At 44.0% G+C, this 17,501-nt stretch overlaps 1 protein-coding gene and 1 pseudogene across 1 annotated transcript in view; one reads left to right on the forward strand and one right to left on the reverse strand.

Annotated features, from left to right (window-relative positions):
• LOC101144819 (olfactory receptor 3A1-like) overlaps positions 1-17,501 on the reverse strand; it is a 103,554-nt gene that overhangs the window by 24,302 nt on the left and 61,751 nt on the right.
• On the forward strand, positions 12,223-13,166 carry LOC101148665 (olfactory receptor 3A10-like; annotated as a pseudogene).

Consider the following 17,501-nt stretch of genomic DNA (forward strand, 5'->3'; position numbering starts at 1 on the left):
TGAGTTTGTCATCCCTCATCTGGACATTTAATTTTCTAGTCTTTGGCACATTTAACACTATGGAAAAAAGGTTTTATCAATAATGTATTTTTTTCCTAGAATTTTCTAGTTGCGTCTGAACCCTAAACTTATAATACAGGTAACTTCTATCAGCACATAAAAGGTACTCAAGTATTACTAATGTGATAAAACATTGGCTTGTTTTATGGAAGATGGTCTCTATACCTCAGCATTATCTTGGGAGAGAAAAGGGGTAACAACTTATCACTAAATTGGACTCGATAATAAATTGGACCTTAGTTCTAAAAAATTATACCTCTATCAAATTATTAATTGATTCAAGAAGCATTCATTGAACACCTAAAATGTAGCAGGAATAATACTAAGTATTGGAATTCAGAAAAGAGTAAAACAAGCTCTGGCCTAAGATGATTTAATGGTATTAGAGGGAGCCACATAGGTCAAGTTACAGAAGCTCAAAGGGTTACAGGTGCCACATGCTAGACAGCTTACATGCTCAGTGAAGGTAAAGAGAAGAGTCTTTTCTGGAAAGGAAATGAAGTATTAAGAAAAGGCATCCTGGAAGAGACGGAGATTGAGCCACGTCTTAAAAGATAAGTGGGCATTTGCAAAGTGGACTCAGGAGAGGTCATTCCATGCAGCGTGTGACCTCTCCAAGGGCCCTTGAGAGCAGCGGTTGGAGTAGGAGAGTGCTGCAGAGGGAAGATGGAGTGATGGGAAATCAGGACATGGAGACCAAAGATGGAGACAACTCTATGGACAAGTTCAGCTGCGATGGGAAGAAGGGAAGTATTAAGGTAGCCAATGAAGAAACAGAATACGGGAGATCTGGATTTTGTTTTAGTTTTGCTTGAAGAGGAGAGGACCTACCTGTTTATAGGCTGGTAAGTAAATACCAACAAAAAGGAAGACTGTTAATATGCCCAAGAAAAAGGAGATTGTGGACAGAGTGAGATATAAAGGAATGTGAGAAAAAGAAACAATAATAATAGAAATGTTTCATTTTCTATATATTGATATATTTATTAAGAGAAAGCAGTCATTGAAGTATTTATTGGAGGAAATATGGAGGAATACAATAATTAAGTTCTGGGTTTCAGGTAATCGTAATCTCCCAGTCATTCCCTGTGCTAACACATGATCACTTTGTTAATAATTGATTCATTCAATTATTAACAATGCCTACTCATGATATCTACCCTCAAGGAACTTATAATACACAGGAAATTATAATAAAATATATCAATTCCAATGATAGAGTTTGTACTGCTCATTATAAAACCTGAGATTTAATAATGACTCACCTATAGAACTTTTGAACACTGAAAACCAGGATTAATGTGCAATACTCATATAAGGTTTAAATATATATATATATATGTTCTTTTTATGTATTCATCCACCCAACAAATGTTTACCGAAATCCTACAAAATGTTCAGCACTATGCTGGACATTGGAGTACAGAGAGAAAAACCCAGTCTCTATCCTCAAAGAATTCAGTCTATTATGGTAAAGTACTGTGCCAATGTTAGTTATTAACATACAACTGTTATCTGGATCATGCTGGATAGTATACCCATGAACCTGAGGTATGAAAACCTTGGAAAATTAAAATTATCCAATGAATCCAGAATATTCCTGTTACCACTGCTGCCTCTGTGGACTTGCTCTCCCTTGGTCCTCAGAAAGAAATGAGAGTGAAGCAAGATCGCAACGGGTTAAGAAGCAATTTGGAGGTGATGGGGAAACACAGCACATTAAGATTAAACTGTCCATTTGTAACAAAAAGAAGGAGAATTTGGAGGGATTTTCAAGATAAAACAAGGATTTTTTAAGAGAGACATGAAAAGACTGAGAAGAAAAGAGGCTGAAGGCATAAGACATACAAGGATTATTGGTTAAAGTACATTCTCTAAAGCAGATATAAAAAGGTTTGCATGGAGCAGGGAGCAGGAAGTTGAGAACATTCCCATCAGCTTTCTTAATCTCTGGGAAGTGAGAAATAAGGTCACCTGGTAAGAGGATCAATAGTAAGGGTTGGCGAAAGCAGTTGGGGCTTCAGGAGAGTAGTAAGAGTGGACATGGAGGTGGGCGGTGGGGAGTCTGACTGTATTAAGATGCAAGACAAAATTCAAGATATCAGTATCAGGAAACCTACAAGATTTTACTGAAACAGCTCCTTTTTCAACTGAACAAATGGATAGACATACTACTCCCTGAACGGAAAAACTGAATATTGTAAAACTTAGTTCTTCTCTAATTAACTTACAGATCTGATTCAACTTCAGTCTATATCCAAATGGATCACTTTATAAACTTGAAAAAATATAGTTGATTTGACAAAAGGAAGAGGATAGGTAAAACTATCATGAAAATGAGTATTAATGAGAGAAGATGCATTAAAATGTAACCTAAAGTTTCAAAAATTAACACAGGACATTATTGATAAAGAATTAACAGACAGACCAATGGAAACAGATCAGTAGATGTAAACTACTTTTATCTAGTATTCTATTTCCATTATCATCACTACTGTGATAACTATTACTACTACTAATTATAACAGCTATCTCTTAACAGCTTACCATGTGCCAGGCACAGTACCAGGAGCTTTTAATAGATTATTTTATTTAACCCCCACAATAACCCTGTGAGGTAGTCTCCACACTTTACAAATAAGTATAATGAAACTTTGAGATGTTAAGTAATCTGTCCCAAGATACAGCTAGCAAGTTGAGAACCCAACCAAAGCAATCTACTCCAGAGCTCACATTCTTAACCATTCTGTTATACTGCCTCAGGGATGTGCATTAGTTGGCTATTCATAAAACCAAAAATTGGACATAAAAACTAAAATTTCAGCTGGGTGTGGTGGTAGATGCCTGTAGTATCTGTCCAGCTACTTGGGAGGCTGAGGCAAGAGGATCACTTGAGTTCCAGAGTTCAAGGCCAGCCTGAGCAACATAGGGAGACCTCATCTTTAAAAAGAAAATCTAAAATTTCAACAATTGTGGGATTATTTTAAAGTTTGTTCTATTCATACCATGGACTATTATGTTAAATGGGAAGTGAATATTTAAATTTTTAAAAAGTATAATATTAACTAAAACATAAAATACAAAATTATATGAAAAACCTAACATTGTTTTATATATTACACACGCACACATAGACAGCTGACTGGGTACTTGGGTGGTGATTGGCTTTACTAATGAAAACATATAGCACGAACCGAATTGTGCCCTCTCAAATTCATGTGTTGAAGTCCTCACCCCCAACGTGATGATATTTGGAGATGGAGCCTTTGGAAAATAATTAGATTTATATGAGGTCATGAGGGCACCCTTAAGATGGGATTAGTGCCCTTATGAGAAGAGACACAGGAGAGATTGCCTTTTTTCTTTCTTTCTCTCTGCCATGTGAGCAAACAATGAGAAGGCTGCCATCTACAAGCCAGGAATAGAGTCCTCACCAGAGCCCAGCAATGCTGACATCCTGATCTGAGACTTCCAGCATCCAGAACTATGAGAAAATAAATTTCCATCATTTAAGCCATTCAGTCTATGGTATTTTATGACAATCCAAGCAGGCTAAGATCATATGGAAAAGGAGAGGATCTGGGGGCAAGAATGAAGGAGTCATGCAGAGATTGAAGCACCTGTGGACTGCCAAGTGGAGAACTCCAACAAGAAAATGAACTGAAGAGCCTTCAGAAGCAAAGTCTGAATTTATGTATTTAAAGGTCAACAGAATATAGGTGATAAAGTTATCATTTAATATGTCATCACTTAGAAGAAGCAATTTGGAAAACAAGACGATCAAGGTTTGAAGCTTAGCTCATATCACAGGTGAGGTAGAAGCTTAAAAAAATAATGATGAGAGTTCCACTTAGGATGTAAAAAGCTGCAAGAAATGTCACCCCCACACAAGCAACAAAAAAAGCTGCATAACCTACCAAATCATAACTTCTCTTGATCTAATTGGAAAGCTGAGGTCACAAGGCGGCAAGCTGACAAGCCCCTCCAAGGAGAGACAGGACACATGAGTTGTTTCACCTTTGACAGAATATGGACGAGGTGGCTGCCATTAAAGTGGCTGGATTGTTAATGAATTCTTCAAGGTCGGTGGACTAGCAGGGCAATTAGAATCCCTGGGAGCGGTGCATGCAGGAAGGTCCGTATTCACTCAGCCATTGTTTTTCATGGACCTCCTCCAGATGCTCATGGGAAAGATTTGGGGCAGGGCCAGAGAACTAAGAGAGCCTCATTCAGCAGTACACAGACATGAAAACCCTCCTGCTAACTGGACTCTTCTCTTACGTGAACCAAAAGGTGTACATCACTTGATGAGAGGCAGAAAACCCTCTCTTCCTCTGGGCCCAGGGCAAAGATCTGTGGCCTCTGGAGATGTGGTAGAAGTAAACCCATCTACTGCTAGGGAGTGGCAGTAAACTCACTAATGTCCAGAACCCTGCCTTGTTCAAAAGCAAGATCTGCTGCCACTGGAGAGGGGCAGATACTCCCCCTCAAGAACTCCATCCGAGATCCCCTGTAAACAGAAGGCAGAGTAGCTGGGCATAGTGGCTCACACCTGTAATCCCCAACACTTTGGGAGGCTGAGGTAGGACTGCTTGAGATCAGGATTTCAAGACGAGCCTGGGCCACACTGTGAGACCTTTTCTCTATAAATAATTTAAACATTAGCCAGGTGTAGTGGCACACACTTGTGGTTCCAGCTGCTCAGGAGGCTGAGGTGGGAGGATTGCTTGAGCCTGGGAGGCCAAGGCTGCATTAAGCCATGACTGTGCTGTGTACCCATAGGCAACAGAGTAAGACCCTGTCTCAAAAAAAAAAAAAAGAAGGCAGAGTTGTTGGCCAAAGGGAGTAGGGACAGGAATGGTAGGAAAGCCCCATCCATGAAGCCTTCCTAAGACACGCTGGAGAAGAACTGATGAACTTTCCCTGTCTCCACCAGAAGCCTCACACCAAGTAATAAGCAACAGCAGTCTACTACTGGGGGAGGGACCAGAGCATCGAGACTGCTCTATGGAGCAGGCAGTAAAGGCCTGTTGAAAGCCGAGGGAGAACAGGATCAGTTAGAAAAATTCTACAGCAATCTACACCCCTAAGTAAGAGTAGGCTACCAACAGAGGAATTTGAAGTATGTAGTGGACTAAAAATAATACTGGCAACGAGACACTTTTCTGATAAAGGGCTGATTTCCAGAATGCATAAATAACTCTTACAACTCCACAAGAAATGGAAAAACTAGCCAGTGTTTTGTAGGGGAGGGGGAATATGTGAACAAACACTTCACCAAAGAAAACATACAGATTACGAAGAAGCTCATGAAAAGATGCTCAACATCTTTAGTCATTAGATAAATACAAATTTAAAACCAGAATGAGACACTACTGCACATGTAACACAATGGGTAAAACCAAAAAGACTGATGATATTAAGTTTTGATAAGGATGTGAAGCAACTGGAAATCTCATCCATTGCTGACGGAAATGCAAAATGGTATATCTACTATGGAAAAAAGTTTGATAGTTTCTTGTAAAATTAAACATCCACTTACATAGAGACCAGTAAGTACAGTTCTAGATATTTTCCAAGGAGAAATGAAGACATATATCCACACATATAACTATGTACACATATTTATTATATCTTTATTTGCAATGGCACAAATCTTGAAACAACTGAAATGTTCATCAACTAATAAGCAGCTAAAAAAATTAGAATATACCCATACAGTGAGGTGGGTGTGGAATGGAATACTACTCAGTGAGAAAAATGGAATACTACCCAGTGAGAAAAAATGAACATCGACTGCAGCCAATATGCAGGACTCTCTAAAGGATTATGCTAACTGAAGAAACCCAATTCTAAAAAGTCTATGACTCAGGACTGTATACATTTATCAAACTCATAAAACTTTACAATTAAAATAATACCTTAATTAAACAAACTTTCAAAAATTATGCCTTTAAAAATAAATTAATAAATTTAAGAAATAAAAATTATGCCTTTAAAAAAACAGTGTGGGGCCAGGCGTGGTGGCTCACTCCTGTAATCCCAGCACTTTGGGAGGCCGAGGCAGGCAGATCATGAGGTCAGGAGATCAAGACCATCCTGGCTAACACGGTGAAACCCCATCTCTACTAAAAATACAAAAAATTAGCCGGGCGTGGTGGCAGGCGCCTATAGTCCCAGCTACTTGGGAGGCTGAGGCAGGAGAATGGCGTGAATTCAGGAGGCGGAGCTTGCAGTGAGCTGAGATTGTGCTACTGCACTCCAGCCTGGGTGACAAAGTGAGACTCCATCTCAAAACAAACAAACAAAAAACTGTGAAAAATAAATGAGAAAAATAAATACCAGATTCAGATTATCTGGGGCCCAGCCTGAGCTCCACCATGAACCCATTCTCTGCCCCTGGGAAGTCACCTAAGCCCTCTGGATCTTATTTTTCCCATCTACAATATGGTGACTACATCTTTTCTCATTTTGTGGAGACATTGGGAGGCTGGAATGATGTCATGAATCTTGTGTGGTTTTTTTTTTTCAATAGAGTCCAAAATATTAGGCAGATGAAAGAAACCCTTAAGGACTGAGGTTGTCTGCCTCTGGCATCCCATGCAATCCCTGGGGGAGCTAATTTTTAGGGCATCTAGGTGTTAATTAGCTCCTGAATACAGAGAGCACCAAGACAGACTGTCTTGGCCCCTGCCTCACTGTCTTGATAAGCCTTTTGGAGACAGGCCACCTTGGGTCAGCCTAGCACTCACCCCACTCTCAACAAACCCCACTTAGGGCACCCAGAGTGCTCACAGGAAGGTAAGTCTCCCCCAAGCCCTCCCACTGCTCCAGACCCCTAATTTCCTTCCTTCTCAAGGAAGGGTGAGGATCATGAGTCATCTTCACATGGCTTTTTCCTTGTTAACAGAAGAGTAAAGGACTAAGTGATCCTTGGATTCAGTGGCAGTGAAATACAATGAGGTTTTCCACTCAGGGGGACTGGAAGAACGAAGGACACAGCTGGCCAACAGAGGGAAGTGAGAAGGGAACTGAAGGGGGTGACGAGTGAAGGAAACAAAGGAAGTCTGGGGAGAGCCAAGGAGGCTGTTTAGGTTGATATGTGCAGAGAAATCAGTGAAATTTGTATTTACAGAATCTTATACCTCTGTGTTAACCTAGAGATAATGCAGTACAGCCCTTCGTATCACAGAAGGGAAAATGAATATAGGACATATATATACACACACACACATTATCTATATATGCATATGTATATATTCATATATATGGCAAAGGCCTTGTGAGACAGCAGGGATTGGCAGAAAAAGAACACGCTGTCCACTCAGAGCAAACTCTGACATATGTGACCTTAAACAAGCTAACTTTTTTAAGCTTCACTTTTCTCACTTGTAAAATAATTAACCATCTTCAAGAATTTTTGTAAAGTTTAAATAAAGTAACATATAATCGAGTTAAACGGAGTAACATTGCTACTAAAAAGTTTATATTCAAGTAAACATTAGCTTAGTGTCTTCTTTTCCTTCCTTTGTTCCTCCCTTCATTTGTTTGTTCCTTCCTTCCTTCCGTATTTTCTTCCTTCCTTTTTCCTTTCTCCAAGGTCCCAATGATAGATAGGAAAAGCTAGTTTATAATACAAATAACACGAACTTCTGAACTCCAACTCCAGAGCTCCTTCCATGGTGCTGAATTGTCCTTATATACCAAGAGACAGAGAGAGACAGGAAGAGACAGAAAACAACAGTGCGTGTCTACACGGAGAGAAGGAACTGTTTAGAGCGAATTCGGGGACAGGGCCTGGGGTAAACTGCACCTCGTATGGACAGGCAGGGTGGGGAATAATTGAAGTGAAGTGTGGACACATTTGGCCGGGATGGAGAGATGTATGGACAGGCAGGGTGGGAAATAAGTGAAGTGAGAAGTGGACAGATTTGACCAGGATGGAGAGACGTGGCTCACAGCAAGGTTGTGAGTCAAGGTTGTCTGTCACTGTGCTGCACTGCTGTGATTTCAAACCCAGATGCAGCTTGTCTTAATGTTAAACTGGGAAAACTACCTGTGAGGACATTTCCTAAGGTGACAAGGGCTTCTCAAAAATACCCTCTGCCTTCTCACCAGAATAGATAACCTGTGTCAACAAATGCTTGTCCCAGGGGTAGCAGGAGTTTTTTTTGTTTGTTTTTTTCAGATGGAGTTTCACTCTTTTTGCCTAGTCTGGAGTGCAAGGCACGGTCTCGGTTCATTGCAACCTCCGCCTCCTGGGTTCAAGTGATTCTCCTGCCTCAGCCTCCCGAGTAGCTGGGACTACAGGTGCATGCCACCACGCCCAGCTAATTTTTGTATTTTTAGTAGAGACGGGGTTTCACCATGTTGGCCAGGATGGTCTCGATCTCTTGACCTCATGATCCGCTCGCCTCAGCCTCCCAAAGTGCTGGGATTACAGGCATGAGCCACCACGCCCCGCCCCATAAGGAGGACTTTCTTAGGGAGATGGGACGATGGCCAGGATGTGGCCTTGCAGGATGCATCAGCACATCATGGAGAGAGGGTGACCCTGCATATGCAAGAGTCCAGAAGAACGCGGCTCCAAACATGCCTCTCCAGAGCTACCTGTCCCAGCCACACCCAAAGGACGTTTGCCTTCATGAGCTCATTCCTCCATTGTCCAGGCGCCTGTGGGAATACCATAACCGCTGCCATGTGTGATAGGGTGGAAGCCAGATAACTGTTCCCTGGGATTTCAATTTCCCTTTTTTTCCCCTGGAAAAAACTCCCGCTCTCCTTTTCCCTTGGAAAAACCACCACCAACGCCCCCCCCCCCCCACAAACACACACACAGGCACACACTAAGGTCATCCGTTTTTCCTGTATCATTTACTACCAACAACATCTTCCTGGATGCTCAGGCCAAGAACCTTGGAATCATCCTTGCACCTTCTCTTTCTCTCACACCTCGTGCCCCCAAATATATCCAGACTCCACTAAACATTTGGATCCAGAATCCCAAGAATTGTTGAATGAAAGGATGAATGGACAGAATCTTAACTTCCTTGAATAGTTGTGGTAATGCTAATACCTAAAGTCTTAGAAATACTATTCTTCTCTTTATCACATATAATGTCATTTATAAAACCTCCATAACAACACATGTCCAAGTTCTTTAAGAGGCAATGTCGTGTCAAGGGGTGGGCTTGGGAGTCAGAGAGTCCCACGTTTGAGACCCAGCTCAGTCAAGAGTATGACCTTGGGCTCCTTAGTTCACCTTTATAATCCTCAACATCTTGATTACGTAGAGGTAATCGTAGTTAATCCACAGATTTTTGTGAGAATTAAATGAGAAAATAAATATAATACACATCATATACACAATACTCATAGTATACACTTCAAAATTGTTAGTATTTTCTTTTTTTTTTTTGGACTGAAGGCTATTTTATTTTATTTTTTTATTTTTTTATTTGTTTTAATTAATTAATTAATTTTTTTATTGATCATTCTTGGGTGTTTCTCGCAGAGGGGGATTTGGCAGGGTCATAGGACAATAGTGGAGGGAAGGTCAGCAGATAAACAAGTGAACAAAGGTCTCTGGTTTTCCTAGGCAGAGGACCCTGCGGCCTTCCGCAGTGTTTGTGTCCCTGGGTACTTAAGATTAGGGAGTGGTGATGACTCTTAACGAGCATGCTGCCTTCAAGCATCTGGTTAACAAAGCACATCTGCACCGCCCTTAATCCATTTAACCCTGAGTAGAGACAGCACATGTTTCAGAGAGCACAGGGTTGGGGGTAAGGTCACAGATCAACAGGATCCCAAGGCAGAAGAATTTTTCTTGGTACAGAACAAAATGAAAAGTCTCCCATGTCTACTTCTCTCCACACAGACCCGGCAACCATCCGATTTCTCAATCTTTTCCCCACCCTTCCCGCCTTTCTATTCCACAGAACCGCCATTGTCATCATGGCCCGTCCCCAATGAGCCGCTGGGCACACCTCCCAGACGGGGTCGTGGCCGGGCAGAGGGGTTCCTCACTTCCCAGTAGGGGCGGCCGGGCAGAAGCGCCCCTCACCTCCCGGATGGGGTGGCTGGCCGGGCGGGGGGCTGACCCCCCCCACCTCCCTCCCGGATGGGGCGGCTGGCCGGGCGGGGGGCTGACCCCCCTTACCTCCCTCCCGGACGGGGCGGCTGGCCGGGCAGAGGGGCTCCTCACTTCCCAGTAGGGGCGGCCGGGCAGAGGCGCCCCTCACCTCCCGGACGGGGCAGCTGGCCGGGCGGGGGGCTGACCCCCCCACCTCCCTCCCGGACGGGGCGGCTGGCCTGGCGGGGGGCTGACCCCCCACCTCCCTCCCGGACGGGGCAGCTGGCCTGGCGGGGGCTGACCCCCACCTCCCTCCCGGACGGGGTGGCTGCCAGGCGGAGACGCTCCTCACTTCCCAGACGGAGTGGCTGCCGGACGGAGGGGCTCCTCACTTCTCAGATGGGGCGGCTGCCGGGCGTAGGGGCTCCTCACTTCTCAGATGGGGCGGTTGCCAGGCAGAGGGTCTCCTCACTTCTCAGAGGGGGCGACCGGGCAGAGACGCTCCTCACCTCCCAGACGGGGTCGCGGCCGGGTAGAGGCGCTCCTCACATCCCAGACGGGGCGGCGGGGCAGAGGTGCTCCCCACATCTCAGACGATGGGCGGCTGGGAGAGACGCTCCTCACTTCCTAGATGGGATGGCGGCGGGGAAGAGGCGCTCCTCGCTTCCTAGATGGGATGGCGGCCGGGCAGAGACGCTCCTCACTTTCCAGACTGGGCAGCCAGGCAGAGGGGCTCCTCACATCCCAGAGGATGGGCGGCCAGGCAGAGACGCTCCTCACCTCTCAGACGGGGTGGCGGCCGGGCAGAGGCTGCAATCTCGGCTCTCCGGGAGGCCAAGGCAGGCGGCTGGGAGGTGGTTGTAGCGAGCCGAGATCACGCCACTGCACTCCAGCATGGGCGCCACTGAGCACTGAGTGAACGAGACTCCGTCTGCAATCCCGGCACCTCGGGAGGCGGAGGCTGGCGGATCACTCCCGGTTAGGAGCTGGAGACCAGCCCGGCCAACACAGCGAAACCCCGTCTCCACCAAAAAAATACGAAAACCAGTCAGGCCTGGTGGCGCGGTGGCAGGCACTCGGCAGGCTGAGTCAGGAGAATCAGGCAGGGAGGTTGCAGTGAGCCGAGATGGCAGCAGTACAGTCCAGCCTCGGCTCGGCATCAGAGGGAGACCGTGGAAAGGGGAGAGGGAGAGGGAGAGGGAGAGGGGGAGGGGGAGGGGGAGGGAGAGGGAGAGGGAGAGGGAGAGGATTTTCTTAAATTGCCTTCACATCTTCGGTTTTTGGCTTCTGTGTATTTGCTCCCTGCATCTCTCCTTCTTCCATCTCTTTTGTGTCTGTGTGGATCTCATGGGATCTCGTCCTCCTGTTCTTCTTTATGCTGCTTCTCTCCCTACACTGTGCTTTCTAGAACCTCATATGTTCACTTAGTCATTGAGCTAATCAGAGAGTCACTGTACACTGGTGTGACTTTAATAGCTGCTAAAAATACTCAAACATCACTTTGGGAGGCCAAGGCAGGGGGATCACCTGAGGTCAAGAGTTCGAGACCAGCATGGCCAACGTGGTGAAACCCCGTCTCTACTAAAAATACAAAAAAATTAGCCGCGTGTGGTGGTGCATGCCTGTAATCCCAGCTACTCAGGAGGCTGAGGCAGGAGAATCACTTGAATCCAGGACACGGAGGTTGCAGTGAGCCGAGATCACACCATTGCACTCCAGCCTGGGTGACAAGAGTGAAATTCCATCTCAGAAAAAAACAAAAACAAAAACAAAACATATTCAAACATTTCCATACCACGTTGGTAAATAACCACTGTCCCGAATCCTCAGAATATTTCCCTCTGCCCAGACCCTTCTTTGGAGTATCCTGGATCTTTCCCTGAATCAATAACTAAGGGTTAATGTCTGACATGGACGGGGCCTCCAGGAGCCTGGCCAAGTTCTAGGCTGGTATCCGTTCCAGCTGGTAGGTGTCCATGCCATATCACTCCAGCATTCTGTAGACATGGATCTGTGCCTTCTATGTGTCATTCTCTCCTTTGTGACAGATTCACGCTTTCTGCTCCCACTGCAGCTCTCAGCAGTGGCCTATGGAGCCAGGTGCTTGGGGGAATGGGGCAGCCATCACTGAGATCATCCTTCTTGGCCTAACGGAACGTAAGACTGCAGCCCATCCGTTTTGCTGTCTTCTGCTTTGCCTACATTATCACAGTTGGGGGCAACCTCAGCATCCTGGCTGCCATCTTTGCGGACCCCAAACTCCATACTCCCATGTATTACTTGCTGGGGAACCTGTATCTGCTGGACATCGGGTGCATCAGTCACTGTTCCTCCGATGCTGGCGTGTCTCCTGGCCCACCAGTGCAGAGTTCCCTATGCTGCCTGCATTTCACAGCTCTTCTTTTTCCACCTCCTGGCTGGGGTGGACTGTCACCTCTTAATAGCCATGGCCTATGACCATTACCTAGCTATCTGTCAGCTTCTCACCAACAGCACTCGCATGAGCTGTGAAGTCCAGGGTGCCCTGGTGGGAATTTGCTGCACTGTCTCCTTCATCAATGCTCTGACTCACACAGTGGCTGTGTCTGTGCTTGACTTCTGTGGCCCTAATGTGGTCAACCACTTCTACTGTGACCTCCCACCTCTTTTCCAGCTCTCTTGCTCCAGCATCCACCTCAATGGGCAGCTGCTGCTTGTGGGGGCCACCTTCATAGGAGTGATCCCCATGATCTTTATCTCAGTGTCCTATGCCCACGTCACAGCTGCAATATTACGAATCCGCTCAGCTGAGGGGAGGAAGAAAGCTTTCTCCACATGTGGCTCCCACCTCACCGTGGTCTGAATCTTTTATGGAACTGGCTTCTTCAGTTACATGTGTTTGGGCTCAGTCTCAGCCTCAGACAAAGATAAGGGGATTGGAATCCTCAACACTATCTTCAGTCCCATGCTGAACCCAGTCATTTACAGCCTCCAGAACCCTGATGTGCAGGGTACCCTGAAAAGGGTGCTGACAGGGAAGAGGCCCCCAGCTTGAGAAGATGGGGTTCAAAATGCAACCTCCCTCCTCGAGCAACCCCCCTGACTTTCTTATGCTGAAGGACTAGGTATGGGCAGGAAAAATCCTCAGCGTCGGGTCATAAAATGGGAGGAAAGTAGATAGTCTTGGTCAGGGTAGAGTGTGGTCTGCCTTGGATTGAGGAGAAAGGCAAAAGCTTAGGTGAGAGAGTATCTAAGTTACTGATACAAAGTGAATTGAAGACAAGAGAAAAATATGATGTGGGTCAGGTAGTGGGAGACAAACTATTTTGTATTTTTTTAATTTAATGATTGTTCAATTGAAACATATATAAAATGTTAATAAAAATGAAATGTCTGGCCTCCTTTTTAGCAAAACTATATTTGTATTCGAGTGTTGGGTGTGATTTTTAAAAGGCTCTACTTTAAGAAATAGGTCTAGTATTGTAAAGTTAAATTTGGGCTTGACATACGCTAGGAGCAGAGTGTTGGTACTTGTCAGAGCACCCTGCAAGCACCTTCTTCAGAGCAACATCATCAAACACCTGTTCCCAAAACTGCAGCCCCTTTCTGACTACTTATTAGTAGGGACAACACAGGTACATGGCAATGCATGAGCCTATTCTCACAACCTGCCCCTGCCCCCTGACCAGAAACACAAGAATGTATCACTATATGTTCCCTGAGAAGAAGCATTAATAACTAGTAAGATAGATTTATTTATTTATGAGATGGAGTTTCGCTCGGTCGCCCAGGCTGGAGTGCAGTGGCACGATCTTGGCTCACTGCAGCCTCTGCCTCGCGGGTTCAAGTGATTCCCCTGCCTTAGCCTCCCGATAGCTGGGATTACAGGTGCCCGCCACCATGCCCGGCTAATTTTTGTATTTTTACTGGAGACGGGGTTTTACCATATTGGCCAGGCTGGTCTTGAAGTCCTGACCTCATGTGATCCACCCGCCTCAGTCTCCCAAAGTGCTGAGATTAAAGGTGTGAGTCACTGCACCTGGCCATAAGTTTTAGTTTCAATGGCAAAATACACTGATTTATGTTGGACATTCTGTTTAATTCATATGTACAGATAATTAGTAAAGGTGAGGAGACTGATAAGAAGGGGAAACTAGAGGGGAATATCATTTGCAATTTATCAGTGAGTAAGTACTGGAACCTGAGATTTTAACAACAGAGTGAAATTACGGCAATCCAGAGAGAAATAATAGAATGATAGTCAATTTCATGCACTATCGTGGCCATTTCTAGAACTTATTCTGTGAATCCTTCAGGCACTTCCTAGACAAGAAGTTGGAAGTTGAAGACTGACCTTGTCCGACATGCTTATTATTTGAGGAGGGCAGCAGGGAACCCTTAAGGGGCCTTAGATTCTCTCAGCACACAGAGGTATCCACAGTTATTCTCCACATCCAGCCATCCGCTGGGTCCCACTGAACATTATGCTGGACTCTCTTACACCATTGTCCTCTAGCAGACAGCTGCCTCCCAGCTGGGACCCATGCCATCCAACAGTCTCTGAGCCCTGGGCTCCTCCCTACACTGCCCCATTAATCCCCTGGAACAATATCTGCTCAGTGTCATTTCATCTGCCAAAGGCTGCCAAGTTTTTCTGATCAAATCTAGACCTTTCTCAGGTAGGCAAAGTCTTCCATCATTCCTTCCTGGCTTCTCCACTCAATCTTCATCTTTCAACCACGGGTGCTCACTTAGGTGGCTCATGAAGCCCTTTGTTTGTATTCAGTGTTCTTAATCTCCTTTCAAAGAGTGTAGCCTACACAGCATGACAGCATCATAATTTTCTCTGTATTCCTCCAGCTTCTTTTGTTCTTCCCAGCTAGGTTACAATCTCCTTAAGGACGGGATCCATGTCTTATATTATGTCTTCCAAACACACAACAGAGTGCTGAGTAGATAGCTGATGTTCAAGCCATCTTGTGGGTTATTTGATAGCAGAAAGCATGACTTATGATAAGAAATTTGTCTTCCACATAGGAAGTCAGTGAAACTGCTAGATGTTTCCAAATATCCTCAAGGTCCCAATATTAGGATAGTATAAAGATATAAAGAGAAAATTTTTTAAAGATAAATTTTCTTCTGATGAAATAAAGACAATCATTGAATTTGACATAACAGGGAAAAGGTTTCCTGACTTTGTGCATGAACTGCAATATCATTTCTCCTCAAACAAAAAAACCCTGAAACTAAAACCAAAGAAGTACCTCCTTCTTGCAAAAAATTATAAACAGAGCATTTAATTAGCAAAATCTGAGCATAACACTACAGGTTGGGAAATCCTATAATATCCAAAGACTTGGGAAAGCATTACAGAGAGGAGTGTAATAATAAATGAGTGATCACAAGTTGTGTCAAAGTGTTTGTCTTTCCTTAATTCATCTTCTAAAGTAAAGAGTTTTTAACTCTGCTATGCAAATATAAATAATTCATGTTTTATGTAAATAATTTAAATAAAAAGCATATATTTGTTTAAAAAGAAGAGTGAAGGTACTGACGTGAGAAGTTGTATAGCACATATGACTAAATTGAGAAAGTGATGATGATGTAAACATGTGTATGGGCTGAAAACCCTGGAGGAAAACCCGTAAGCTGCACATGGTGATTCCCTCTGTGGAGGGAATAGGACTGGGGAGAGCAGTGGAAAATGGGGAATGACTTTCGGTTTTTACTCCGTTTACTCTGGTATTATTCAAAGTTTTTCACTGAGCTCTGTAATTTTAAAAAATTAAATACATATATTTTTTAAATTTCCACTTTTACTTTAGATAAGGAGATGTATGTGCAGATTTGTTACTTGGTAATACTGCATGATGCTGAGATTTGGAGTCCAGATTCCATCACCTTGGTCATGAACACAGTACCCGATAGGCAGTTTTTTAATCCACACCTTCTCCCTCCTCTTTTTAGTAGTTCACAGTGTCTCTTGTTCTCATATTTATGTCCATGTGTACTCAATGCTTAGCTGTTAATGATTAGAACATGTGGTATTTTATTTTCTGTTTCTGCATTAATTTGCTTAGGATAATGACCTCCAGCTGCATCCATGTTGTGGCAAAGGACATTATTTCATTCCTTTTTATGGCTGCATAGTATTCCATAGTGTATATGTACCACATTTTCCTTATCCAGCTCACCACTGATGGGTACCTGGGTTGATTCCATGTCTTTGCTATTGTGAATAGCTCAGTAGTAAACATATAAGTGCTTGTGTCTTTGTGGTAGAATGATTTACTCTCCTTTGGATATGTAAACAGTAATGGGACTGCTGGGTCAAATAATAGCTGTGTTTTAAGTTCTTTGAGAAATCTCCAGACTGCTTTCCACAGGGGCTGCACAAAGTTACATTTCCACCAACAACGTAGAAGCGTTCTCTTTTCTCTGCAGCCTCGCCAGCATCTGTTGCTTGTCGACTTTTTAACAGTAGCCATTCTGACTGGTGTGAAGTGGTGTCTCATTGTGGTTTTGATTTGCATTCCTCTGATGATTAGTAATGCTGAGCACTTTTTCACGGGTTTGTTGGCCACTTGTATGTCTTCTTCTGAGAAGTGTCTGTTCATGTCCTTTGCCCATTTTTTGATGAGATTATTTGATTTTTGCTTGTTGATTTGTTGAAGTTCCCTATAGGTTCTGGATATTAGGCCTTTGTCAGATGCACAGTTTGTGAATATTTTCTCCCAATCCATAGGTTGTCTGTTTATTCTGCTGATGGTTTATTTTGCTATGCGGATCTTTAATTAGGTCCCACTTGTCAATAACTAACTAAATAAATAAAACTTTTAAAGTGCTAAATGGTGAAAATATAGGGGGAGCGGTAGTAAGATGAGTCTACTATAGTGTTTTCTCTCCAGCCTTCAGAGTGTCCCGTCATCCTCACCTTTAAGGAAACTAGTGAGTTGCCCCATCTATCCAACACAAGCCCACCTTGTTCACTTGATCAAGATTTAGAAGCAGTCATCTTGTCCATCTCTCTTCATCTAAGTGAAGAATCAAACCAAACAGCTCTTATCCTTAAGAGAATAGCCCTGGTGGACCTTCTTACCTCTTTCCATCTCCTGTCCCTGAAGATTGAAATATCACCCTCCACTCCACACCAACCCTCATCCTGCACCACCATCAACAACCTGTCCCCCCAGCACCCACTTCCCTGTTGCACAGTTTTGAGTCTTTATATGAAATTCCAGTCAAAGGTGGTGACTAATCTTGGTTGGGATGAATGTATGATCTATGCAGATATAAGTCCATGGATTCCTGACACTAAAAGAAACTTCTAGCAAAATTTGTGCCCAGCCATCCTAACTGAGATAGCTCATATTCAAAGAAACATGTTTCA

The sequence above is a fragment of the Gorilla gorilla genome, chromosome 19, assembly GCF_029281585.2.
Source record: "Gorilla gorilla gorilla isolate KB3781 chromosome 19, NHGRI_mGorGor1-v2.1_pri, whole genome shotgun sequence".
In the NCBI taxonomy this organism is placed as follows: Eukaryota; Metazoa; Chordata; class Mammalia; order Primates; family Hominidae; genus Gorilla; species Gorilla gorilla.